Raw genomic sequence first — 26697 nt, 5'->3', positions numbered from 1 at the left:
TGGACCACATTCCCTTCACTGGAGCTGAGAAGAGGTCCTTTCTAACCTTAGAGTCAATGTCCTTCCAAGAGGACAGGTATCTGAGAAAACCTGTGTCCCCCAGAGACTAAGAGGGAAGGGCCAAGTCTCAGCCTTGCGATGCCACAGGGATATTTAAGGGGTGCTCTCCCTCCCTTCCTCCTTCCCTCCTTTTCTCCCTCTCTCTTTCCTTCCCTCCACCTCATATTTCTAAAGCATTTAATGCTTTATAGCTTAAAAAGGAAGTAGCAGCGACAATTTCTCTAGAATGCCAAGATGTAAACATGCAGAGCAGTGTCTGCACACCAACGTTAGTTCTTTTTAGACTCTTTAGTTGTTATAATGTTTTAATTAACGTTGTCCACTTATTGATGCATGAATTCATGTACACAGATACTCACACATAGCTGTTATCATATGAAAGATGATACGAAAAAGTTATCTTGAAATAAGAGACTACAGATTATTCCAGGAAATCAGAAACTTTTGGATAATGAATGAATCATAGGGAAGGACTGGACAGTTATAGTCAAAGGTTGGCCTTACATTGATTTTATTATATAGCTTATGTCAGGGGACTTTCATTATCTTACCTTCAGATGACCCCTTTTAATGATGACATCATAAGGTCCCAGGGCCACTTCCCACAGAGGCTTCCAGGATTGGCTGCATAACTGTTAGCCTCTGCCTCTGAATTTGTAAAATAAACTTTATATCTTAGAATAGCCTTATATTTACAGAAGAGTTGCAAAGATAGTACAGAATTCCTATTAATCCCATATCCAGTTTCCCATTTTTAACATATAACATTAATATTATACATTTGCCACTATTAATGAACCAATACTGATACATAATTATTAATTAAAACACATACCTTATCCTGATTTTCTTAGTTTTTACTTAATGTCTTTTTTTCTGATTCAGGATCACAGCTAGGACATCATATTAAATTTCATTGTATTACATCAATGGTGAATACTATCAATTTGACTATCTCTATTGATGTTGACCTTGATTACCCAGCTGAGCTAGTGTTTATTAGTTTTATTTAATGAAAATTATTCTTTTTGCCCTTCTCCACACTGTACCCTTTGGAAAGACATCACTATGTGCAGCCCATGCTTAAGGAATAGGAAGTTAGACCCCACCTCCTCGAGGGGGTAGGACTGACATAAGTTCTTTGTAATTATTTTGTATGGGATATGTGTTTGTTCTCCTCCCATTTACCCATTTATTCAGTAATACAGACTCACATGTATTTATTTTATATCTGGTGTTATAACACAATACTACGTTATTTTGTTGCTTAAATTGGCTCTGGCTATTGGGAGTTCTTTCATTTGGCTCCTGAGTCCTTGTGACATACCCTTATCATTCTGTTTGTATTTCCTTCCCTTTCCTCTCTTTCTTCTTCCATCCCTCCCTCCCTACCTCCCCCCGCTCCTTCTCTCTGTCCTTTTGCCCTTTCTTACTTTCTGTCATTATAAGATGCTCCAGACTTAGCATCTCATAGTGACAGTAGCCTAGCCCCAGAATTCGCATTTCCCTCCAAATGCTTGGTTCCTTTCTTTGGAGAATGGCATTAGAAACCAAGACCTGGTTGCTAGAGCCCCTGGTTTTTAAAGCTGTCTGGAGGATTGGGAATCTGTAGCCCACTGTATTCCCCTCTCCTGACATCCTCCTCCATAACTGGGTCCACAGAGCCTACATTCTAGCTCCACCCATCTAACTTGTTGGCCTCATATCCCTCCCCTGCTGAATCATCTTATGGTACTTTCCTTCCTTTGCCACTTAACCAGGATAGTGTCTTTGTAGATTCTAGTTTTTGACCTTAAAACATTTGACTTTAAAACATTTTGCCCTTAAAACATCTTCCTTTGAATTTATCATCATTGCTTATTTTGTGGTACTTTCTCCGTTAGGTCCTGACCTCAAGGGACTCAAGCTTTGTGCATCTGAAGTATTCACCTAGGTTTTACATGTGATGGAAAACACACTCTCTTCCATTCGGACACTATTTAGAGGACCTAGAGAAATTTAAATGGCCGCACTGAAATATCTCAAAGGAGATCAGAATTTAACAAGATATAAAAGATGAAATAAGGTTCACTAAAACAAGGAAGAACATAAAAAGATGTACTCTCCCATAAGTAGACATTGCAGCATAGTATAACAGCAAAAGACCATGCACCCTGGAGACAAAAGGCCTGAATGAAGACCTCAGCTCTACCACTTTTCAGATGTGTGTCTTTGAACAAGACACTTAACTTCTCTGAGTTTCACTTTCCATTTCAATAGAACAGATATAGTAATAATATATACCTAAAGCAATTATTGTTAGTGTCAACTGAATAAATATATGTAAGTGCTCAGAATGCTACTTGGAACAGAATAAGCTGCCTCTATATATTATTGTTGTTGTCATGGATAGTATCAGTTAAGTGGAAGACAGGGATCAACTAAGTCTTGCACAAAGTCCAATAATAACTGATAAAGTTTTGTTTTGCTTTGTTGTTTGTTAGGAGTGTGACATTTATGATCTGTCTGGAGCAAGAACAAGGAAGGTTTAGGGCTATTGCTTACAACAGAGGTACGAAGATACAGGGGAATAGGTACTTTTTATTTTTTCTCACAAGAGAAATGATCTGCACAATAGAAAAATCACAATACATATGGTTATCGAGGAAGATCAGCTCTGAGTATGGGAGGAGATAATAGAGGCACAATTAGGTTCTCCCAAAGAGTTACAGGATGAGGCGAGTGCTATTCTGGGATAATGAGGGGACTTGTATATGTGATTGTGGGAGCATTGTTAGGAGTCTTTAAATAAATATGCAAATAGATTCAGAAATTGAAGAATGAGAAAGAATAGCCCAATTTTTGAAAAGTGAGCTGGATAGTATGTAGCTGTTTTCAAATATTTGAAAAGTCAACATGGAAGGGAATGATTACAAGCTATCTGATTATTTTAAGATTTCAGAGTTAGCCTCCATGAATGTCAAATAGTAGATTAATTTTTTTTTTTAATTTCCTACAAATTGGAGGTGTCGAAACACAGGAGAGACTGCATTAAAAAAAAACAACTGAGATTCAAAGTACATGGTTCTTAGACTGTGCTTTCCATCCCATTTCCACCTCTTCTTATCTGCTTTCTATATTATCCACTCTTCATTATGGAAAGAGGATTTGATAATCTAGCCAAACTTGAAGTCATGTATTTGACCACACTTTACTATTAAATGGAATCACTGCACCTCAAAAGCACAAATCCGTGTGGTCTTCTTCCGTATTCTACATGATGTCAATCTCTCCTCTGTTTTCCTCACACGCTTATCCTACTGGGCACAACCAGAGTTGCTGGTGCTAGGAAACAGTTTCTGAGGGAAGCAGAGGAGACTCTGCCTCGGCTTCAAGCCCAAGTATAGACTGTTTCAAAAGCTCTACTTTGTGGATAACAGAGAGCTTCCGCAGCTATTAGTGACATGGCTCACTGACATTCTTCCATAGCACCAGCTCCCTCAGCAACCCTGACAAACAGGTACTCTCAGCTTCCCATGTAAAATACTACCAGATAGAGCCCAAACTCCATCCCCATCGTAACCTTTAGCAGGAGACCCAGACATTGGCACAAGAGGTAGGTGATCTTTTATCAGGAATGCCAGGAGAAAATGGCTGCTTTAGATAAAAAATGAGAACATTCTTTAAGAGTCTATGGCAAGCTGTCTGATAACCACGACCTCACTTTCTGAAGATGACGTCGCAAACAAAATCCCTGATTGCCTCTCTGCTGCCACCACTGAATTTCTCTCCCAAATCTTCTGCACCAATCATATTAACACTGCAAAAAAGATTGTGAGTGTATCTAGCCTTTCAAAATCGCTGTCTTTTCCTACTTGAAGTACATCTGCCTTTAAAAAATACATCTCACATCACCTTTCACTTCTCCATTCCCCCAATAACTACATAATGATTTAAAAAAATTATCTCCTACATTTTATTTTCTTATTTGAGCATTCAAATTTAAAATAATTATTTAGTGCTTATACTGGGGGTTCGCGAGGCTTTGGATAAAGATTCTTTCAATGGGTATCTTGGAATGTTCCAGCGCAACTTAACTTGAGTCTTTATGCCTTTAAATTAATTAGTCTGGTCTCTTTCTCTGCCTGTATATTTTACATTTAAAGAAGACTGACTTTAAAATCCAAGTCTGAGCCTTTTTGTTTTCCACCGGTTGAAGGGCCTGACTCAGTCTATGAATTCTTCACCTAAGTTCTCAGAAAGGACTATGTCTTCAAAGACAAAGAGTCACATTGACCATTAATTTCAATAAGTTCTCTTTAACATGAAGTAACACTAACAGAAAGATACAGAGGTAAAGGATTTTATTGGGACCAGACACAGAAACTGGAAAATAAATAATAACAACAACAATAACACCAACAGTAAAAATGAGACATTAGAGCGCATTGTGGGGGAGAACTAAGGTTTGACTAATCATGCTGTACTTTTTTGTTTCCTGTGAGTCCCAAATGATTGATCTACTTACTAAGAATATTCACCTGACCCTCTTTGTTTGTTCTGTAGTATCAGAAGAAATAGAGAAAGTGTCCCTGAAGTAACATTTTCTTATGCAAACTAATGTAAATCACATATCTCTGTGTTGAAAGCTTGTCTGACAAGCACTTCCAAAGCACAAAACAAATCTCATAACAGGTTAATTTGCACTGGGATATTGTAGGTAAAGAACTTTTTCAGAGAAGCTGAAAAGTAATTTCCATGTTAGGGGAAAAAAAAAAATGTAACCAGATATCATGGTATATTAAAGAATTAGCTCTAGCTGAAAATATTGTTTGTTTTCCTCACAATCAGGGGCAATATTTTGTTCTAATCTAAGTGATAATTTTAATATAGTGGGAGAACTGAAAGTTTAGCATAGATTATAGAAAGAGGAACTGAAATAGTAGAGAAATGAGATCTTCCCTTCACCAGGGAGGGGGTCAAATTGGTAAGCTAGCCTGTGTCAGGCTCACTGCTGTATGTGTTTTAACTGTTATGATTCATTGTGGTCATTAAGTAATGACAGAAATTTAAAACTTAGATTGTCTTAGTTCAGAATGTATTTGAGGACCTGCTATCTACTGGATGTTTTCATATTTCTTGTTTCTTATAAATCTCATTAATTCTGACATCTCAAATTTCCCTACTAGGTATCATTTTTAGATGAATTAACTGAAATTTAGAAAAAGTAATTTCCCCAAGGTCATGCGGCAGATAACTGGAAGAACGAGGATGCAAACTCACTTCTTTCGAACTATATCATGCTGCATCTTTACTGCAGTTCTGAACAATCTGCTTACCTCTCTCCATAATGCACATTTCATGGATTAAAAATGAGGAGTGGGGACAAAACCCTTAAACCCACTGCCAGAATGAATGTACTACATACAAAACAAAATGGCAAGCACAGGAGAACCATTTAAGGGATGACATTATGGGCCCAAAAGGATTGCAAAGCCCAAGTTTGGTCCTCTTCTATATTGGGAAAGCGGTCCTTTCTCTCATGGCGGAGACCATGCAGAAAACCTGCTGTCTTCGGTTTTGTACAACTAAGCTTCAGCCTTGGACTAATATTTTCTTTATGAAACCATAGAAGAATAATTGCCACACATTTCAGAATGTTCTAGGTCAGCTCTACAGAAGTATAATGTGAACCAACTATGTAATTATAAATTTCCTAGGAGTCATATTAAAAAAAAGTACAAAGAAATATGTTAAATTAATTATAATAATATATTTTAGGTAATCCAATCTATTAAAAATATTGTAATTTCAACATCTAATTAATATAAAAATTATTAATGAGATAACATCTTTTTTTAATGCTAAGTCATCAAAATCTAGTATATATTTCACACTTGTACTGCACACTGCAATTCAGGTGCTAAATTTTCAAAGCTTTAGGTGAAACATAGCCCCATCAGAACAATAAGGCTGAGTTTGATGGAAAATATTTTACACTGCTTCAGTTTTTATATTTAAATTTAAAGTTATACTTAAATAAAACTTAAAACTCATTTCCTCAATCACACTAGCCGTATTTTAATTACTCAATAGTCACACATGTCTAGTGGCTATTATATTGAACAGTACAGTTCTAGCCAGAGAGTATAAGCTTTTCCCATACTACATCTAAGGCTTTCACAGTGAGCAACCATCACAATGAAATCTAAATCACATGTATCCAATGCAGGTAGCATGGGAAGGCATTCATTGTAAATCAACATTCCATAGCCCTTTTCATCTCTCGATGATTGTCTACAATATGAACAAGACAGGTAGGTAATACAGGCAGGTGGTCTGTTCTCATTCCATTGTCTTAGAGGACAGAAGTACAGCTGGTTGAATAGAGAGTGAGTGGCACTGGCAAACATAGGCTGGCTAATGTAAAACATGCATTCTATGGATGACTTTCACAATCAATCGATTTTGGAAGGTATTTTTAACACTGTCATAGAATCAAGCACTAATGAACAATCACTAACTTTCTATTAAAATATGTATAAATGATGTCAACTGTATGGTATCAACAATTGTTTAAAGTGCTAAATAAGCTACACAGAGATAATCTTGGAACCATTTAATATGTGGAAAAGAAAGAACTAAAATCATCATGATGTCTTGAAAAGATATGTCTAGAAGAAACACTCCCTATTTAATAAACACAACTTTAAACTGAATGGAGGCCCCACAGGCACTCAGAGCTGCTCAAAGGCTACTCTCTTAACTGTTGTGTCTACTCTCACAGGCTCAGAATTTTTCTCCTTTTCAGAGAAAAGTGGTTTATCTCCCACAGACTTTGGGGCTATCTTCATTCAAGACCTGGACCCCTCTTTATTCTAGGAGAATTCTTTGAAGACTCAAAGTGTTGAGAAATTGATGTTCAGAATATCAATTGCTGGAATTCCCTAGGAGTTGGAATTTCTTAGTAGGATTGAGATGTCACCTGCACTGCTGTTGATCATGACTTATTCTAGGGACCACCTTCATTTAAAAGGATGTACAACCAAAAGGATACACTTATTCTAAAAGATACAAGATATCTAGGTTGTAATTCTTCATCATTTTATTTCTGGCCCTCAAATATCTCAAAGATCCAACGCACTCTGGTTAGTATTAGTGGCTCTTCATGGCACTGGTTTTCATGAGAGCATGGGGGTGTGTGTAATCCAAACACACCCCAGCCCCAATGATTCTGATAGCCTCCTACCACCTGCTCTAGACTGAGAACCACTAAAACAAAATTGTTTATATCCTATAACAGCTAAATTATATATACTTCATATATAATTATTTTTTTCAAAAAATGATTTTCAAAAAAACTTTTACACTAAGATGAATGTGTCAATTCTCAACATATCTAGTAAGAAAACACTCTTATTTACAAAGCAGATAAGTCAGCATTGGTTTTTTCCATCAGAAAATAAAACTTCAAAGGGTTTCTCTAGGCAAATGAGTTGTCCTAAAACACTTAAATGATCACTCAACTTTAAATAAATTAATTTACACAGAGCACCTAGGAGGACATCTATTGTAAAGTTAAGCACATCTGTACCATTATAATAATTATGTGTTCTGAGATCATTACCATTTTATTATTCAAACCAATAGAGCTGTCTTGATTGCCTGTGGTGCTGAAGAGACTAAAGAAGGCATACCATATCGGTTGTTAACTTTTTATTTTCTAAAAACTAATGAATCATTGTTAAATAATGATCCATCAAATTAGAAGTTATATCTTTACTACCATAATTAAATTAGTGTATCATTCTGAAGTGGCAACAGATACATGAAAAACAATGTATCTGTTCATGCTTTTTTTTGTCTGTTTGTTTATTCAAAGTTGATTTTTAAATGCTATTGTTTAGCACACATATATAAAAATACACACACACGCAAATATTTTCTGAGATACCTTAATCCTCTCATTTTATAAATTCTAGAGTTTTATTTTCTTAAGAATGTAAATTATTATAATAGTAGCTTCTTTTCACTTATTGACTTGATACTAAAAGCAATCGATAATGAAGGGAGCAAGTTATCTCAAAATGAAGTCAAGATTTTTTTCAAGGATTCCATATGAACAAGTGCTAAGATATGGACTAGTAGCCTGATACGTCTCAATGCACAAACAAAATTTGATATTACGACAGATGTTCAGCATCTAATAAGGATATTAAAAAAAGTAATTACCATATTTTTACCTTTAAACTACCAGAAAATTAAAATATATAACTTATTTATCAAATAAGATTCTAAATGATGTCGGGTATGCCACTATTTTTCATCAAATCCACAACTGGACATTTCTGGACTTTATCTGCTATTTTTTAAGGCATTCTTTCACTTATTGCCTCATTTTACTTCTTCCATTCTGAGAAAAAAAATATTCTTACTGTTTGTTGACAGATGATAAAATCTCTGCTTAACTTATGATTTAAGTTTAGATCTTTAGGATCTTAGCTAAATTGTCTAGTCTTATCACATTGTTTTTCTTTTTTAAGAAAGTAAAGATTCTTGAAAATCATGTTACCAAAATATTTACAAAAGATATAAAAGAAAGATGAAAATAAGTAACTATTCTGTTAGTTGATTTTACTATTAGAATTCGATGGGATTTACTAGTATGCAGAAGGCTGAGCATGAACATATTACAAAGAAAAAGTCATCATGACATTGTCTTTGGGTTGAGGCCATAATTAGGCTAAATAAGTCATTTAATTTATAAAAGAATACTGCCATTTCAAAGCAATAATTGGAGAAGATAAAAAATATTATTTTATTTTAGTGGTAAAAAACCCATCTCAGGGTCTTTGAAGTCACCTAAATATATAACTTCATCTTAATCATTCAATAGGTGGCAAATCACATCGTCTAACTTCACAAGAAATTCTGACTGTTCAAGTCTTTGAGACTCAATTGCATGTATGTATTATTAAAAGTAATCCAGTCTATGGCCATGCCACCCTGAACAAGCCTGATCCTGTCTGATCTTGGAAGCTAAGCAGGGTTGGGCCTGGTTAGTACTTGGATGGGAGACCATCTAGGAAGACTAGGTGCTGTAGGTGTAAAAAATAAAAAATAAGGGATTGTAACTTGACAAGGTCTTTGCAATTTGTGTGGTCAACCAAGGGTTGCCTCCTCTAAAAAAAGGGGAAAAAAAAGCAATCCATTGAATCTCAAAAGCAATATTCTGAGTCAAAGAAGGCAGATCAAAAAAGACACATTATGTGAACTCATTTTTATGATAGTCTAGAAAAAGGAAAATTAAACAATGATGATAGAAGTTAAATCAGTGGCTGCTTAGAGGGAGGGATAATTGGGGATGGGTATGAGGGAATTTTCCAGGGGTATTAAAAAGTTCTGTGCTAATTAGGGGTGTGGGTACACAATTGTATGAATTTATCAAAAGTCACTAAATAGCACACTTAAGACCTGAGCATTTCACTGTATGTACGTTATACCTCAAAAAAAAAAAAAAAAAAAAAAAAGTTAGACCAACCAAAGTAAACCATCACTCTAACCAATTACCAAAATAAACCCCAGGGTAAGAAATGAGTCTGTCATGAAAATGATTGAATCAAAAAGAGTTCACTTACATGGAAGGAAGAGTGAAAGTAAATTAAAGGATGCTCACCACGCAGAAATGAAAATCCTATTATTATTGAATTCTTAAAATACCAAGCTCGAAACCTATGAAGCTATGCCAATAATAAATTTTAAAAACTCATTAATATTAAATATGCAAGTTATACTGAATTGAAAGAAACATGAAAATTTCAATTACCTCAAATACAGTATATAGGCTAGTTTTAATGCTCAATTTTGGACTACTAAATCATCTCAAATTTTATTAAAGAGGCTTATTTTTGTAATTCTAGGAATTTTTTTTTTTTTTTTAAATTTAAGCTTCCCTTTATGGGTTTGCTTGTTTGTTTGTTTTGTTTTTGTTTTTTGGCAATTGTGAGTCTGTGAAAATACTGATTAAGGTATGGACCAAGGTAGAATAAGAAATAATTTTCATGCATATTTTAAACAATTTTTAAAATGCTAACACAAGGTTGCTTATTGACAAGGATGAAATAGGATTGTGGCTCAAATGAAAGTAAATTAATGTAACAATGATTCCTAAATGCTAGTTTCACTGAAGGCATGCTGATCGAAAAGTGAAACTTCATAGGAAAAAAAAAAGAGTGAAAGTGAATTCCTTTAAATTTCATAGCTTCTAACATGAACAGTATGTATCATATCTAGAAACATAAATAGCATGTATTTTCATAAACATTTTTCATCCAAATGTTGACCAAAGCCATAGACATTGAGAATAAATTAATAACAAGGCTCTTGGTTGGAAGTGCGAGGGCCCAATGCCATTAGTGAAAATATTATGTCAGTGTCCTATGGCCTCCATCAGCTACCACTGTCTGTTTGCTCCACCGATAGTCACAGAATCTGTTTCATAATGAAAGGGAAGGAAGGAGTTTTTGCTGGAGTCAAGGTACTGAGAGACCTAGGATGATCAAGGGGATGGTATGGCTTGAGAATGGTTTGAAGGCAAAAGCTGAGAGAAAAATTAAAATTTAAGAGAAAATTTCAAAATCTCAGCACAAGCAGAACTTCTTAGCCCAGGTGACACTCTGTGGCATAGAGTTGGGGAAGAGACCATTGATCTCTTCTCTATGGGAAAAGCAGCACTGCTGTGACACCCAGGGGACTGCAGGCATGGGCAGCGATAAGCTCCTGTATCAAGGGCATATGTGGTTCTCATGATAGACGGTTTTCATGGTCGAACATATACAATCAGATTTGAGGGCAATGCTTCATGGACAATGGGATGGTGGAGAAAAAGGACTAACCTGGATATCATATGATGTCTGAAGATGACTGACTGGTTTGTGAGTACCTGTGACACGCTCCTGAAGGATGCCCCCAAAATAACTAGCTAACACTTTAAGAGTGCTAATGTATAACAATTAACCCTATATTGACTAATGTCATCATAACCTTGACAGTAGTTAAAGGCTAATGGAGTCTAGTGCTTTTGGGTTACACATCGATACTATTTTTAACAGATTCTAGAACTCTTTTTTTAATAGAAAAAAAGGTAAATGTGCAAATAAAATATATATGACTTGCTTTATAGAATCTACTACAGCAAAACAAAAGTAAGCCAATCATGTTTTTGTGGACAAAACTCTATTACTCACATTTCCGCAAGCAACGTGTATATGATATATTTTCTATTTCATGTTGCAAATCTGATGTCAAGTCCACAGGCATTCAGTAGCATTTACTTAATTTTTATTACATCCTTATGCATCAGTACTGTTGTTATTTTACAGTAAAGTTTTAAGTCAGCTCGATTTTAGCATCAGAGACTCATTAAGAGTGAGCAATTTGGTGCTTAATGAGTTGTTAACCCTGAGTAAATATATTAAAATAATAGAGCGATAAATTTAAATTGAATTGCATTGAGCTTGATTTTTGTTCAATAATGTCTTCTGCAGAAAGAGAAAGTGACACTTAAAAAGCAATTTTTGATGAAATATATTCTGAATCATTTGTACTTACTTCTCACTTACTATCCATCTCTTCCTTATTTTCTTTTTCTTTGTTATCCTGTTACGCATTCTCTCTTAAATATTCATTATGCTGAACATTTCTAATTTTATTTCTAAAAGGAACAATATGTTGAGGTATACACAACTGGAATACAACACTGAATAAGTCTTGGATAAACATAAAAATTTCCCTGAAATAACTCCACATATTTGATAGACATTACCGAGTCAGTGAAGAAATTAAAATCCAAAGCACATTTGCTAACAATGGGTTCGTGGATAGAAAAACACGAAGGCTCCCAGTTCATCTGTTATGCACTTAAACTGTGGTCGATAGGACACTTCTTAATCAACATCTCAGCTCTCTATGGTCAAAATCAAGGCTATCAACATTACTGACACAAATAAAATTCTATTACTCTAAGTCCCACAGAGTCTCAGGAACAGTTGAAGAGCAAGACAAAATTTAATCTCTCTCACAGCTCATCAACAAAAACTGTCAGTTTAGTTCAAATAGCAGGCTTTCCCCCACCCACCCTCAGTAAGAAATCAACAGGGTACATATAACTGGGCTTAAAGTCCACAGGTGGAGCATGAAGTGGCAGTGACATGTAAAGCTATCCTTTGACTCAAAAGTGAAGCAGATCTGAGTTGGGACCAACTGAGCAAGACAGAATATGCAATGCTAAAACATCCACAGGATAGCCACCTATAAGACCATAACAGTATTTTGATTTATGATGTTACAATAGTAATATAGACCTCAAATTCAGGATCAAGCCGTTTGTGAATGACAGTCATATCTACAATAGAATGGGCAAAATGTAGAAATTGCTCAGAATTGACATCTTAACAGGTGACTTTTTCCTGGGATGAATCTGAAATGACCTATAATAATATTTGAGCATGACTATAAGTCACCTAGCTAGATATATCATTTAAGAATTTTATTACTAAAAGAAGAACTGGGATTCCAGGGAAAACTATCAATAAGCATGCGCACAAACACAATTTGGAAAATTCTAATTCAGATCACTTTTTAAAATGTTACTTATCCACAAATGAAAACAGATGACCATTTAATATTAAAGACCTTTTCCTATTTGAGTTACAGGTCTTACCATCCACTGTCTCCTGAATCCTGCTCATCATGATTTGGTGGTATTTGGAAAGGCAGTATGTATGCATCTGTGTATAGAGGTATCACACATATACTTACAATACATCTTAGTCCAGAGTTAGATGTTCACACACAAGAGTATTTACACATTGGCTCTTCCATTTATATGTAAAGACTTCTCTCTCCTCCTTCCTTTTGCTCAATTTTGTTCTTTTTTTGAAATCTATATGTGTATGTCTGAATATGTATTTCAAAGCATGTAAATTTAATATAAATCATGTTCGTCTGAAATAAATTTGCTATTTAACTTTAATACATTGCTCGCCTGATTTTTTAACTATGCAATTAAGAGAGGTGGTGACAACCCTTGAAAGAAGCGTCCAGCAAAGACTCACAGTGGCAGTGATCCAAAGCCCTCCTTAACAGAAGTGTGTGGTGAGAATCACAAAGCTCTCACAGTGAAAGCTGCAATAAGAGCCTTCCAAGAAGAAGTCAAGGGAAGAGATACTATAGTGGCAAAATTATCTTACAGAGCAATTTATCCTGGTTTATTTTTTTAAAAGAGCAAAAATTTAAGTTTGCGTAACACCTTTCACTCAAAAGAAAAGAAAGCATTCACAAGGAGTTAAGCTGATGTTAAAAATATAAAGCTCTGTGAAAACTGCTCATGAAATGCTGCCATATTCTGTAGTGAGGATAATAAAGGCTTTAAAAATGGCTTCCAGTGAAAAATTCTGGCACAACCATTCTAAGAGGAAAATGCAGAAAACACTCAACCGTGGTGAGGAGAGAATAGCACTCAATTGGTAATCACTGTGACCGAAGTTTTTGACAAGAGTAGGAGTTACTAGTATTTAGTTACAAGCAGGTTCACTTGGGTCCCGAGATGACAATGACATAATAACTTGATGCAGCCTACAATTACTATTGTTAGGCTAATAATTTGTTTATGCCAATAAATCAGAGACAAAAGAATTAAAACACAGAGATGTATATAAACACCTAGTGTTGGTACAAAAGAAAGCAGGAATGAATAATATTTTCACACTCAAAAAAAAACCTGTACAGAAAAGGATTCAACAACAGCTTCTCTCGAAAAACAACAACAAAAGAACTATGTTACATCTGATTTTAATGTCCACAGGATTCCAAATGCCATGAAAGTAGAATTTGTTGGCCTCAACCTACAATCCAGATGTGTTCTAGAGGCATCTCTCCACCATAGCAACAGACTAAGAAGGCATGAGAAGGATCAGTATGAACGAAGAGGGGGAATACTAGGACCAAAAAAGAGAACTCCATGCTGTTATATATACGCTTTGTCTTAAAGACCCTTTCCTCTCCCACAGGTTTTCCCAACATTGGGCACCGCAAAGTAGCTCAGTTTCATTTTTGTTTGTTTGTTTTTACATAAGTGGAATGAGTTCTAATCTAGGCTCTACCGCCAACTACTGGGATATTCAACAAATTATTTAACTTCAGGGAGTTCATCCAAATATGTCCTCTTGCTTTATAAAGAAAGGAAGTCCCAGAGAATTCTTTTAGCCTAAGCTCTAACATGTAAGTGGATAATGACCTTTATTCATTAAAGTTTATAAGGGTAATAGGGTGCCATATCCAAAAGGAAAGTGTGGTTTTTTTACCAAGAACATTTTTTCCCCTGGTAAAGTATATCGATAGATTCTGAATGGATTCAAGTAGAAAACAGTTATACAGCCACCTGTGAAACACTGACCACACTGAAAAAGGTGTAATCAAATCAAGCTCCAGGGCAAAGTCCATAGAATGATTGACTGTACCATATTTTTTCCACAGTTAATTTCCAGTAAACCTCCCACTCAACATCTGACCACATCCAATATTATATAATAGGCATTTTCAAACAAAACTATTACTCGAAAGAATAGAGTTTCAGGTAAATCTTTATATTTTATATTTTTTGGTTACTCGGTTTATCTAACGTTCTGATAAAACTTCACAAGATTATTAATATGAAAAATATGAGTTTTACTTATTTCTCTTCTTTTGCTGCTTTCAAGCTATATTATATTTGCTTACACAAATAATATAAAACATGACAGGCCCTAGCTGGCAATGTACTCTAATTTAGAATCCTAATTATGATTGACTCTCTTACTAGGAATGCCAAGTATCTGGCACATACATCTCTGAGGGCCTGGGGAAAAGAAAAATGAAAAGTCAATTTCTCTGTTGCTATGATTAGATAAGCAGAGAGAGAAGCAGTGTGCTTATCTGAAGGGGCACCATATGCTCAGCCACAAGCTTGGCCTTCATATGCCATAAAGCCAATGTGCACACATGGCCAAGATACAGGGAAGTAAGTGGTGTGTGTACACTAATTAATAAGTCCATAGCACTTTGCTGTCTACTCATAATTTGCATTTAAGAGAATATTCCTAAAAAGGAACATTAAGGTTCTTCACTATATCCAGGTACTATTATCAAGTGTTTTCCTAAAACTAAAAAGATTATACTTTTGTTCAGATTATACTCTCCTTGACCGAACTCTTCCTGGTGTTGTGGTCATAAAATCACTTGAGTAAAATAAACTCAATGTTTAATTTTAGTTTTAGAAAATGTTGGTCAGTGTCTAACACAAAAGAGGCCCTTTGTCATTCTACACTGATAGGAAAAATGCAACGCATTTATAAAGACAGGTACAGCCCATTCCCTTACAGGGCTACATCTGTCTTCTAGTCTCTAGCACTTAAAAAGTGACTCCGAGTTTGGAATAGAAAGACCTTTGGTTACTCTGCCCATTTTATTCTCAAATGTTATCAAGGCATACCCAGCTACCCGACCTCAACTATTACTCAAAATCTTCTACACTTCTGTCCAGAAAGAGGTAGTTTTACATGGTCATTGGCTGCATAAAGGTTCCTGTTTAATCCCTCCTGTTCATTCATCCTTTGCTGATTCCTTAGCTCATATGGGAAGTGCCCCTTCCTCCTGCTGTGTACAACCTCAGTAAAAATCCTGACAGAGGAAGCCCCTGTAGGCTCTTCCTCTGTCATTCATCCAAGGAAGATATATTCTGGTGGTTGGCTGAATACCTAGGTGCTGAGGCTGTACTACTGTCAGTAGTAGGGTGGGAGAAAATAGTCGCTTCTCCTCATCTGTATAAAGCATTGTCCTCTGGACCTCAGAGCTGCAGTGCTTGTGTTCCAAGTCCCACAAAGTTTTGAGTCAAATTGCTGCCATCAGGTCCTGCCTGTATTCTCTATTCCTTAATCTCCAGTCATTCCCACATCTAATCACCTTGGCAGTTACTTCCTGCTGGTCCCCTAAAATCAAAAGTCCACATGTAATAAACCTATGCAAGTAAACTCTCATTTGTAGACAGTTGGGTATTTTATCTATCTATCTATCTATCTATCTATCTATCTATCTATCTATCTATCTATCATCTACCTACCTACCTACCTACCTACCTATCTATCTATGTATCATCTATTGCTTGCTTGTTTTATTAGACTCTCTAAACTAACCTCTGGTATACTCCTAGAACATTCCACCTGATTTTTGAATTGATACAATATCTCCTCTCCTTGAATTAATTTTTCCCAGGCGTTCCCTGACCATGGTTTTTATCTTCATAAATTTCTACTTAGCAGAGCTCACTAAAGAGGTGGGGGTGGGGAGGAGCAGTTTATATCTGGAAAATAGACTCAATTACACCCTCTGTAGAATTTGCTGGCTGTCATCCTGGCCTAATAATAATAATAATTAATAATAATAATTGTCCAGGAAAAAAATTACCTAGTAATGGTCAGAAAATCAACTGCTTAAAAATCCATTTTCTCTAGCAATGGATTGCGAGCCTACGATGACATCACGAGGTTGGAGCAGCCATTGCTTGTGATACACAGCACTCCAGAGGTAAACAGCTCAATCCTGGCATCTAACAGTCATTATCACTGAAAGAAAGGCTTCCTCTCTCCAAACATAAGCAGCCTGTAATGATCTTGGAAGAACAGCCTACAGTGACTGCACAGTCACTTTCTGGAGTGGCTGGAATGTGACCTTAAGCTCACAGAGGAGAAAAAGAGGGAGGGAAAGAGTGGACACAGACACAGAGATTTATTCCAGCACACAATGCTACTCCTCCACCAGCCAAAACATACGTTACTTGATCTTAATAATAAAAATCATGAGAAAAAATATAAATTTATTAGATTGGAGGACCATGCTCAAAATAAACACCGAAAAGTGTGCAGGTAAAAAAATTAGGTGAAATTCACCAAAGAAGCTTACTTCTGACTGCCCTCTGGCCAAAAGGAAGCAAAGTGCCTTTCTTTTCCTTGTAATGTTGGGATAATAGAAGCCATTTAGCACATCTCCATCCAGGCCATGTTCTAAGGGCTCTGGTTAGATTTTCTCATCTGATCCTCACCACTTTGGGAGGCAGGTACTACTATATTCTCTGTCTTTAGATGAGAAAATGGGGCTCAGAGAAGAACCTGTGCCACTCTTGCAACATTTATCTATATAATCCTCTCTTGAGCTACGTGGGGGCTTAGAGAAAAATTACCTGCCTTCTCCAGGTTGGTTGTGTTGAGGTCACTGTTTGAATCAGACTTAAGCTTTTTGTGTTTTACTTGATTTTTTATGTAGTAACTTAAAGTGCAATGAGGAAACAAACATTCTGTAAATACTGTGGAGTTTGCTTTAAAATAACATTTGGTGTTGAAGGAAATATACCTAAGACTATCTTGCCCTTACTGCTATTATTGGTTTTTGAGGAAGACCCAGACCACTAATAAAGTGATTTCATTTCTCAGGTCCCTGGCAGATTCTCTGAAAACATCATAGTGAAGATCTGTGGAATTATCAACATTATACATAGTGTTTTCTTATTCATTCATTCATTCTCTTACTCATTTTTCACTCCTTCAGTTAAAAGTATTATTGATTTATAACCAGTTCCAGGCATTACGGTGGGCGTGGAAAGTATAAAAGCAGCCATGAGCTATGAAAAGAACATGGGATATAGTCAGAAGTCCAGCATTTTCAAATTTGGATCAAATAGTTAACAGCCTAAATATTTGGGGCAAAATATTTAACTCTTCTTGAGCTTCTATTATTTTACTTCTAAAATTATGGATAATATTATATTTCCTCAAGGGGGTGCTTGAGAGATCAAATAAGACAGAGGAAAAAAAAACTTTCATAGGCTACAAAATATAATACACGTGCAGGTTAGTTATATTCCTATGACATGATAATTCTAAAGGGCCTTAAAATTAGTTGGTGGGGAAAAACATATACACAAAGATAACTAACCAGCCAATTAGAAAATCCTAAATGAAAAGGTCAGGCATTCAGATTTAAGGAATCTAGAGTAAAGGATAAAAGTAATTTCCAGCTGGGAGAATATGATTTGACTTCGGCTTTGTAATACAATTAAGATGTGGGAGAACAAGGATGATATGCCAAAGAAATAAACAAACAGAGACATGAACAAAATTAGGCAATAGTTAAAACTCTTTATGAGTTTGGGCAATGCCTGTAAAGCCCTTTGACTAGAACTTATTTAAACCAGAGAAAACCGGGGGGAGTTAGGTTGGTACATTATTTAGAAGGGGATCATGGGTTGCCTTAAGTAGAGGTTAAGAAAATGGAAATTTTAAACAGGTAACAGAGAAATGCTGAAGGCTTTTGACGAGATGGGATCAAAGCTCAACTTTAAGTGGATGAATCTGGCAGTTTGTACAGGGGAGGAGAGATGGGAGCCAGAGAATCAGTGGGGAAATTTAGAACACAAGCCAAGATTTGGGGCACTGTGTCTAAAGGTATTTTCTAACTTGGGAAATCGGGAATTTGCAACCACGTGATTGGGTCAAGGTCAAATGCTGTTTGAGTCATAGCATTGCTCCTATAGAGGCCAACGCCGCCTGTACTGTCCACTGTGAAGGGAGAAAAGCCAAAAGATTTCCACTTCTTGGAAAAGGTGTGCTAGCCAAGGGTAGAAAGAGAAGGCTTCCAAGTCCAGCTCCCCTGATGATTGGAACTGATTGGCTGATCACGTTATGGCTGGGTGAAGGGAACCAGTTTTTCATAGATGAAAAAAAGATTTATTTTTAGTTGTTTTCAGAAAAAAACACTGTCAGAAAGGATTAAGACCACATTTGTTTTTTTCTTATACCACTGGCATCCCTCCCTATTTTTATTTCATCTCACTTTCCTTCTGTCCATATACGAGGACTGAGAGTGATTCCTCTTTGTTTTTTTTTTCCACTTTGATCAGCATCAGATTTTTTTTTTTTTTTTTTAGGCTAAAGCAAAATAACAAAAGCAGAACACACTCTGAATAAACCAAACTTCAAGGGAGAAGCTCAGTGATGCTCTCCCACTCACTGAAGCGACATATAAAATGGACCAAGCTATTTATAGCCACCTTCCCATTTCTAATAATCTCCCATTTAATTAGGACTGTAAATAGCACCGGCACAAGCCCTGCAGCAATGCGTGAGCAAGCCTGGCCTCTCCTCAGCATATACCCCACCCTGGGCAAGAGAATAACATCAGACTGAGCTCCACAGCTCACAAAGATGCTGAGTTATGGGGGGAAAGTCATAACCTGTCATGCTACAAAGAAAGATGATCAAAATTTAATTCTGCTTTCCCTCTACAATTTTTAACAATGCCAGTCAGAAAATACTCCACCCACAAAAAATCTTTTTGGTCAAAATTCTAAACAACCTCTGTAGACATTGTTGAGTTTAAAAATTATATTAACACATTTAAATATAAGCTTCGTATTAACGCTTTTAATTACATATTATTTAATAATCATTGCATTCTACATGGAAGATAATTTGGAGAACTCTCAATTATAAAATCAGTCCCTAACGCTCATGAACTTGGCTTCATATATTCACTTGGACAGTAAGTTTATAATGTTCTATAATCATCAGATTATAGGTGCAACATGTATTAATTTAGGTGCAACATGTATGTCTAATCCTGTGATCCTATAACTCCTTATTTAAACAATGAATTTCAAATAAAAAAGTAATAATACAGTGATTGTAAAGACAGAAGGAAGAGAACTTGAGTTATTCAATTTTGTCATTCCATGTGTCTACTCAGGGAAACACAGAAAACTGTGTTGTGGGATGTTTTCTTTGGTAAATTCAAATTTTAGGCCATATATGAAATATTTCTATTGAATTTGAATAACATCTTTAGGATAAAATGTATTCTACTTTAATTGAGAATTGTTTTAAAACTAAAGGACAAACATGATGAAAGTTACTAAATTATTGGATGCCTATTGCTGAAAATAATTTGGTCTTAGAGAGGAAGAAAGTAGAGGGAGGATGTTAATAAATGATTCCCATACTCTAGAGATGCCACTGTACACACAGTCACTTGGCTGAAATTGACTTGATGGGATTTTGTTCCTTGTAAACACACCCACCCTGCCTAAAAAGCCCCCCAAGAGTTTACTTTTACCTGTTTCAAGCTGTGAAAGCAGGATCAGATTTCCTGTTTCGCTCATTTGAAAATGATAGGTTTGGTGGGACCTTTGAGCAACATCCTAAAACGGGAAGTACGTTGTACAGTAAAGAACTTAACTTTGCCAAAAGAGAGGTCTGGTCTTTGTCCTCAGCTTTTGGGAAGTAATCTGCAAGCCTTGGGAATGTCATGCTTGGTGGGAGCACTGTCTTTGGTTAGGGTGGAGCTGGCATGCCAGAAAATCTAACACTATGATTTATGGGGGGCCTTCTAGCCACACCAACAATGTGATTTAGGCTGGGGACTTTGGGTGACATGGTATCAGCTCTGCCTCTTAAAGAGCGAGAGACCGAGGTCAGCCATGTAGAAATTAAACCATGTTTATGTGATGAAGCCCTGCCCCACACACCCTGCACCCTCAAAAGGAAAAGAACTCTGGACACCAAGGCTTGGGTGAGCTTCCCTGGTTGGCACTATTCTACGCACGTTATTACACTTCAATACTGTCTGTAATTCCATAGGGAGAGGACAACTGAGAACTCCATATCTGGATCCCTGGAGTCTTCTTCATGGATCTCTCTTCTTGGCTAATTTTAATCTCTATCCCATCCCTACAATAAATCATAATGATGAGTATAACTGCTCTCAGTGAGTTTTGTGAATTCTTCTACCAGATTATCTAATCTGAGTGGTTCGGGGAAACTCCTGAACTTGTATTTGTTGTCAAAAGTGAGGGCAGTCTTGGACGCTGTACTCCCTCAAACTTTTTGCATGTCTTTACCGAAAGCTGACATGATAACAAAGTGCACATTGTGAACGTTCTTGGCTGTCTGAAGCTAGAAGACCCAACCAAGGAAACACACTTCTAGGCAAGATGGCGGCCCTTTTAATGAACATTAAATTCATATGGGACATTGTACAGTTCTGGATCAGAAAATTATGCACATACACGCACATCAACAAATACCACACAAGTATATACAAAGTGGTGGTGTTTACAAGTTCAAGGTATCTAAGTCTCTGAACGGTTGAGTCACTGACTTCTCAAAACAAAGGATGTTTGAGCTGGTTTTTCAATAATGAATAGGCAAAAAGAGAGGAAGAGGTAAATACACTGACAGTGTAGCAACACTGAAAGTAGTCCAAATTTAGCAATAAAAATACATTCGGAAGACTAAAAAAAATGAAGCTATGAAAAAGAACTCCAAGCAGATGTTATTAATTATCCTGGAGAAGGCCAACAGCTTATAGTAAGCAACTGTTTGACTGCTATCAAGAATATAGTAAAAAAAACAATGGATTTTATTATACTAGAAGGAATTGATGAGATATTTGGAAGAATATTCTTACTGCTAGATTTAAGAAACTTTGATTACTACTGGAAATCTTAAAATATTGGTAAGTGTCATATCTGAAAAATTTTAGGATAATATGAAAGATGACATTGAACTTCCTCTGGATTCTGGGACCCTATAGAAAGTGAGGGGGAAAAAAACAGGAAAAAAAAAAAAAAAGGTAAAGGCCTGGGATAAAAGTAGGACCAAGAGAGGGAATCTCTGCTATGAGTCAGAATGCGATCCACAGGCAGCCCACAAACGAAGCCTGAACAGATAGGAGGTGACAGCAGGGCCAGAAGGCTGCCTTCTGCCCAATGCCAAAATGAGAACAGAACCATCTTTGCATTTGTCTCTCTCCTGGGTTGAGAAACCTCCCCCATCTAATCATTCTATAATACGATTCTTGAAATAGATAAATCCTTTGCCATTGAAAAGTTTCTCTTTTAGAAACTGGAATTTTGACATCTGTGGCCTAAATAGATGAACCTCCTCAAATCATTGCATTCAAAAGAAATTGGTGTGCTGTCGTGACTGTTTACTTAATTTCTTCGCTATTCTGATATCTGTCCTACTTCGGGCACATCACGAGAAGGCAGGGTTCTTTGGAAAAGACAACAATGCTGGAAAGAAATCAAAGGCAGCGGCAAAGAGGAAGACCAAATATGAGATGGATTGATTCCATCAAAGAAACCGCGGACATGATTCTATAGGAGCTGAGCAGAGCTGCGGAGGACAGGACACCATGGACATCCCTCATTCATCGGTCACCGGGAGTCAGACCCAACTCAACTGCATATAACACACACGTGCGCTTAAGGAGGTAAATAAATGGAAGGGAAAGAATATGCTGAAGAAGTTCTGACCTTTGTTGCTTTCCCTAAATATACACTTTCCCATGGGAGAAATTGGTGGAAGAGAGCATTTGTGAATAACGTCCTTGGAGCCTTTGGGAAAATGCATTTTTAATTTATTTCTGCTTCTTCCCTTGCCTAGATCAAATAAGCGGATAATGCCACAGAGACGGGCGCCATCCCAGCAGCCTGAGAGAGAAGCAATTACACGTTCTTTTGCTCTCCCCTTGAAATCAGTGCAGATAAGAAAAATACCATTTTGGCAGCACCTGCTGCTGCTGGTTTCATGACATTTTTGTCTTTCTTCTTCCCAGAAAAAAAGCAAAATCTAAGTTAAAAAATAAATAAATAAAAGCACAACTTGGCCAGCTGATCAATTTTACAGCAGACTCTTGCAGCAGACGGGCTATTGTGTCTGAATCCTTTCTTCCCAGTTGGATTATAAATGCTTGATTGATTGAAAATACTTACAAATGCATATAAAAAGCAGGCATGTCCTCCTCCCTTTCTGCATGAAAATAATAGACATAAAACTCAGATATATCTATTCAGACACTTAGGCAATAATTTCACTGAGGGTTAGTGATAGAAATTAGGAATTAAAAACCATCATTGACATAGAAAGGGGATTAAAATGACAGGAAATTTTGCTTCAAAGGAAAAAATACCCTGAAAGTACAAATTCAGTGAAAGTTGAGTTCCAAGAATAACATGGTGCCTTTTTCCAGTTATTTTTATATATATTTTTAAAACAAAATTTAGGTTGTGTTAATTCAGTATTTTACCATTTGTCTTTTAAGCATCTCTTCCTTTAGTCTGATGCTGTCTCAGCTGCTTGTTTCATTATCTTTTTCGTTCCCCTGAATCCTCCCTCTCCCTGCCGCCCCCTTCTCCGCCCCTCAGCCAATCATTGCAACCATATTTCATTTGCTCATGCCTTGGGTTCTTCTTTTTACCATTCTTCAATCTTCTACTGAGTTCTTGGATTCCAAGCCCCAAGAGGGTAAGCGGCAGGCCTACAAAGTTTTCTGTTTCAGTAGCAAACTCAGCGCCATGCACAATTAGGTACTTAATTGCTTTGTGATGACTATGATTGATGATGTTTTCCACATATACTAATTCCAGTGAGAAATACGCTTCCCCTGTCAGATGGGTTGCATACAAATGACTACTCCAAAAACATGACAGCAACAAATAATTCTAGAAAATAAGGTTTTCAAATTTTTACTAGAAGGCATATTTCACTAACACACACATACACACACGCAAGAAATCAATCACGCACCACTTTTATAGTCTACTTTTTTAAAGCAAGAACGTCATGTGGAAGGAGGGTTGAGGAGAAGTGCGATGGATAAGTTATCCAACTTACTAACTTTGTTTTCTTGGGCATGTTGTCTCAATTATTTCATCCATAAATTGAGGATAATAACCTTTTTCCTTGTGCTGGTTTTCAAATATGTCTGCAAATTCTTTAACATTCTTCCCTTCAAAATGTAGAACCTATTTTCACTCTTATTTACTGTGGGCTAGATGTAGTAACCCACTTCTGTTAAATAGATATGGTAGAAGTGAATGCTTTTTGCCTTGTCTTCCTTCCCTCCTTCTCTCTCTCTTTCTCTCTCTCTCTCTCTCTCTCTCTCTCTCTAAATGTGTGTGTGTGTGTGCGCGTGCGCGCACATGCATGTGTGTGTTCACTCATCCTGGGGATAAACAGTCGCCATGTCTGGGGATATCCAACCAGCTCTGTGAAGGGGACTGTGAACAGAATTACAGAGCCTCCTGCCAATACCCAACACCTACTTGCCAGCCATGTGAGTGCTCCATCTTGGAAGTATAACCTCCAATTCTATCAAGTGTTTAGATGACTGCAGCCCTGGTGGACACTGACTGTCACTTTGTGAGACAGTCTGAACCAGATCCACTTAACTTATTCACTCCTGAATTTCTGAACCATAGGCACTGTGAGAGATAATGTTTATTGTTGTCTTAAATAATTGCCTGTCTCTGGGCAATTTTTCCTACAAAACCAGATAACTAATATAATCCTTTTCACATAGTGTTGTTCTGAAGCTTAAAAGAGATAGCAGGTAAAGTTGCTAGCATATGATAATAACTCAGTACATCTTAGTTCTTTATTCCTATTGGAATAGGAATAAAGTTAGTGCATGATTATGACTGCACTAACTTTATAGATACTCCCTAATCCAACGAGTGCTTAAAGTGTAGGTAGAACCCAGCAAAAGAAAGAACAAGCCTACATCAGCTTAGCCTAAAGCCACTCTCTTATTTAGTATATCTTGATATTTCACTTACTAACTTGAGAAGACCATTTTAATAGCTTCTAAAATTGTACTGAGAAAGAAGATGGCACATGGTTTAAAAAAAAGGCAACAGGCAGAAGAAAATAGCATTGAGAAGCTGAGGGTGTGTAGAGTTTAAATAATTGTCTCAGACCCATCAATAAAAAATAAAAAATGAAGAAGGAAAACAAGCCAGAGAGTTAAACCCCCAACAATAATAGTTATACTAACAGTAAAAATGGTAGCAATGACTATGAAATGAACTTAGCACTATGCTAGATGACTTACCTGGAGTATCTCATTTAATCATACTTAGTAGTAGTACACAAGGCAAGTACTATTATTATCACCTATTTACAGGTAAGAAAACTGCAGCTCAGAGGCTGATGTGACATTATTCTCCCTAAGAAAATGGCTGCAAAACAAGTATTCACTTTGAAGGAAAAATTTGTAAGCAAATATCACGCTGTTGGTAGAAAATGCTCATATTCTGCACTTTTTCTACAGTATGTTTATTCTTTTATGCTCCTTTCAAATCCCTCCCAATCCTAGTCGACACTGGAATTGCTTGTAATTTTTTATATTTTTCTTTTATACTGTGTAAATTGTGTTAACTGTGACCAAAAAGAAAAAAAGTCCTGATTTGTCTGCACACTTCGGGGTGGACTTACAATATAATGATACATTATTATTGTTGTCTGCTATTGTTATTAATAATATCTCCTATTATCACAATGCAGATTCTAATAGAGATTGAACTTGATTTGAAACCACTTAATATTCTGTCCCATACCCTCAGCCTGGCCTTCAAGTTGTAGAGGGAATTGATAAAGGACTACAAAATTGGATAAGCAACTACATCATGGGCATGGCAGCCCTCCAAGACAACTTCATTATCATCTACAAGCCTTATGAATGGCCAAGTAACCACAGAAGCAGCTGAGGACACTAAAGCTCCCTTATGATCCTCTTAAGAAAGCAATACACAAAGAACACAAAACGAAGGGTTGACGTCCTTCATAGAGCCCTCAAAGCAACTGATGGAGATGCGTGGTCTATGACCCGGAAGAGTTAAGGCTGGACGTGGCCTTCCCAATGCTGGTACATGACTGGTTCGTTACAGTTTTGAAGTAGTTTTTAACTTTCGCAAATGGAGAGTTCCACATAAAATTTCACATTTCTGTTTGTTTTGAAAAATCAAAAACACTGACAAAACTGGTCCTACATGACAAGTGACTAAAGCTGAAAAGTGGCTGCCCATTTTAGAAGAGCTGCCTGTTCCTCAGTCCTCCTCCATCTCGACTGCTCTCTACTGTTGCACACGTGCCCTGGTACCCTCTTTTACATCACCCTGTTGCATTCTCTTAGGCAGCTGGGTTCGTGATTTCCAAGCCATTTTGGAAACTCCATGATGACCAAGACTTTATCTGTCCCAGCATAGAGTCTAGCAGATGCAGGCACTGAAATAATTGCTGAATTACAGAATCTATATCTCTCCTTTCTTTTCATGTCTAAAAAAAGGCTCCTGACTGGATCGATCAAATCTGTGAGAATTTTCCACTGGAGAGAAGATAGCTGAAAAATATCTAACTGGTAAAACACAACAAAGCAAAACTTATCTAGCTCTATAGTGCTGTACTCCTATAATATGCTGACAAAATTGGGGCCTCTTCATAGTTGGCATTCTAGCCATCTTGAATTATGTACCCAAATATACGATCTTGGTTTATACTTCTGAACCTCAGACATGTTCCTTCTGAATGGTTCCTTTTTTGACCCAATCAACCCCTACTCATTCTTCAGGTCAAAGAGGCAAGACCTTATCAATGCCATGTTTTACCAGAAGCCAAATCCCAATCAATAGACAGGTTCCCCTGCCTTTTATGCCGCCTCTTGTTTTGCACATATTTATATTGTGACACCTGTCACATAGCATCGTTACTGTGCATGTCTTCTTTCAAAAAT

The 26697-nt window shown here is 36.7% G+C and overlaps 1 protein-coding gene and 1 pseudogene across 33 annotated transcripts in view; one reads left to right on the top strand and one right to left on the bottom strand.

Moving 5' to 3' along the window:
* NRXN3 (neurexin 3) overlaps positions 1 to 26697 on the bottom strand; it is a 1418420-nt gene that overhangs the window by 214763 nt on the left and 1176960 nt on the right. The window lies entirely within an intron of this gene.
* On the top strand, positions 9028 to 9146 carry LOC118601183 (annotated as a pseudogene).

Source organism: Rousettus aegyptiacus, unplaced genomic scaffold, assembly GCF_014176215.1.
Source record: "Rousettus aegyptiacus isolate mRouAeg1 unplaced genomic scaffold, mRouAeg1.p scaffold_m13_p_3, whole genome shotgun sequence".
Lineage (NCBI taxonomy): Eukaryota > Metazoa > Chordata > Mammalia > Chiroptera > Pteropodidae > Rousettus > Rousettus aegyptiacus.
This window is presented reverse-complemented; position numbering and strand designations above follow the sequence as displayed.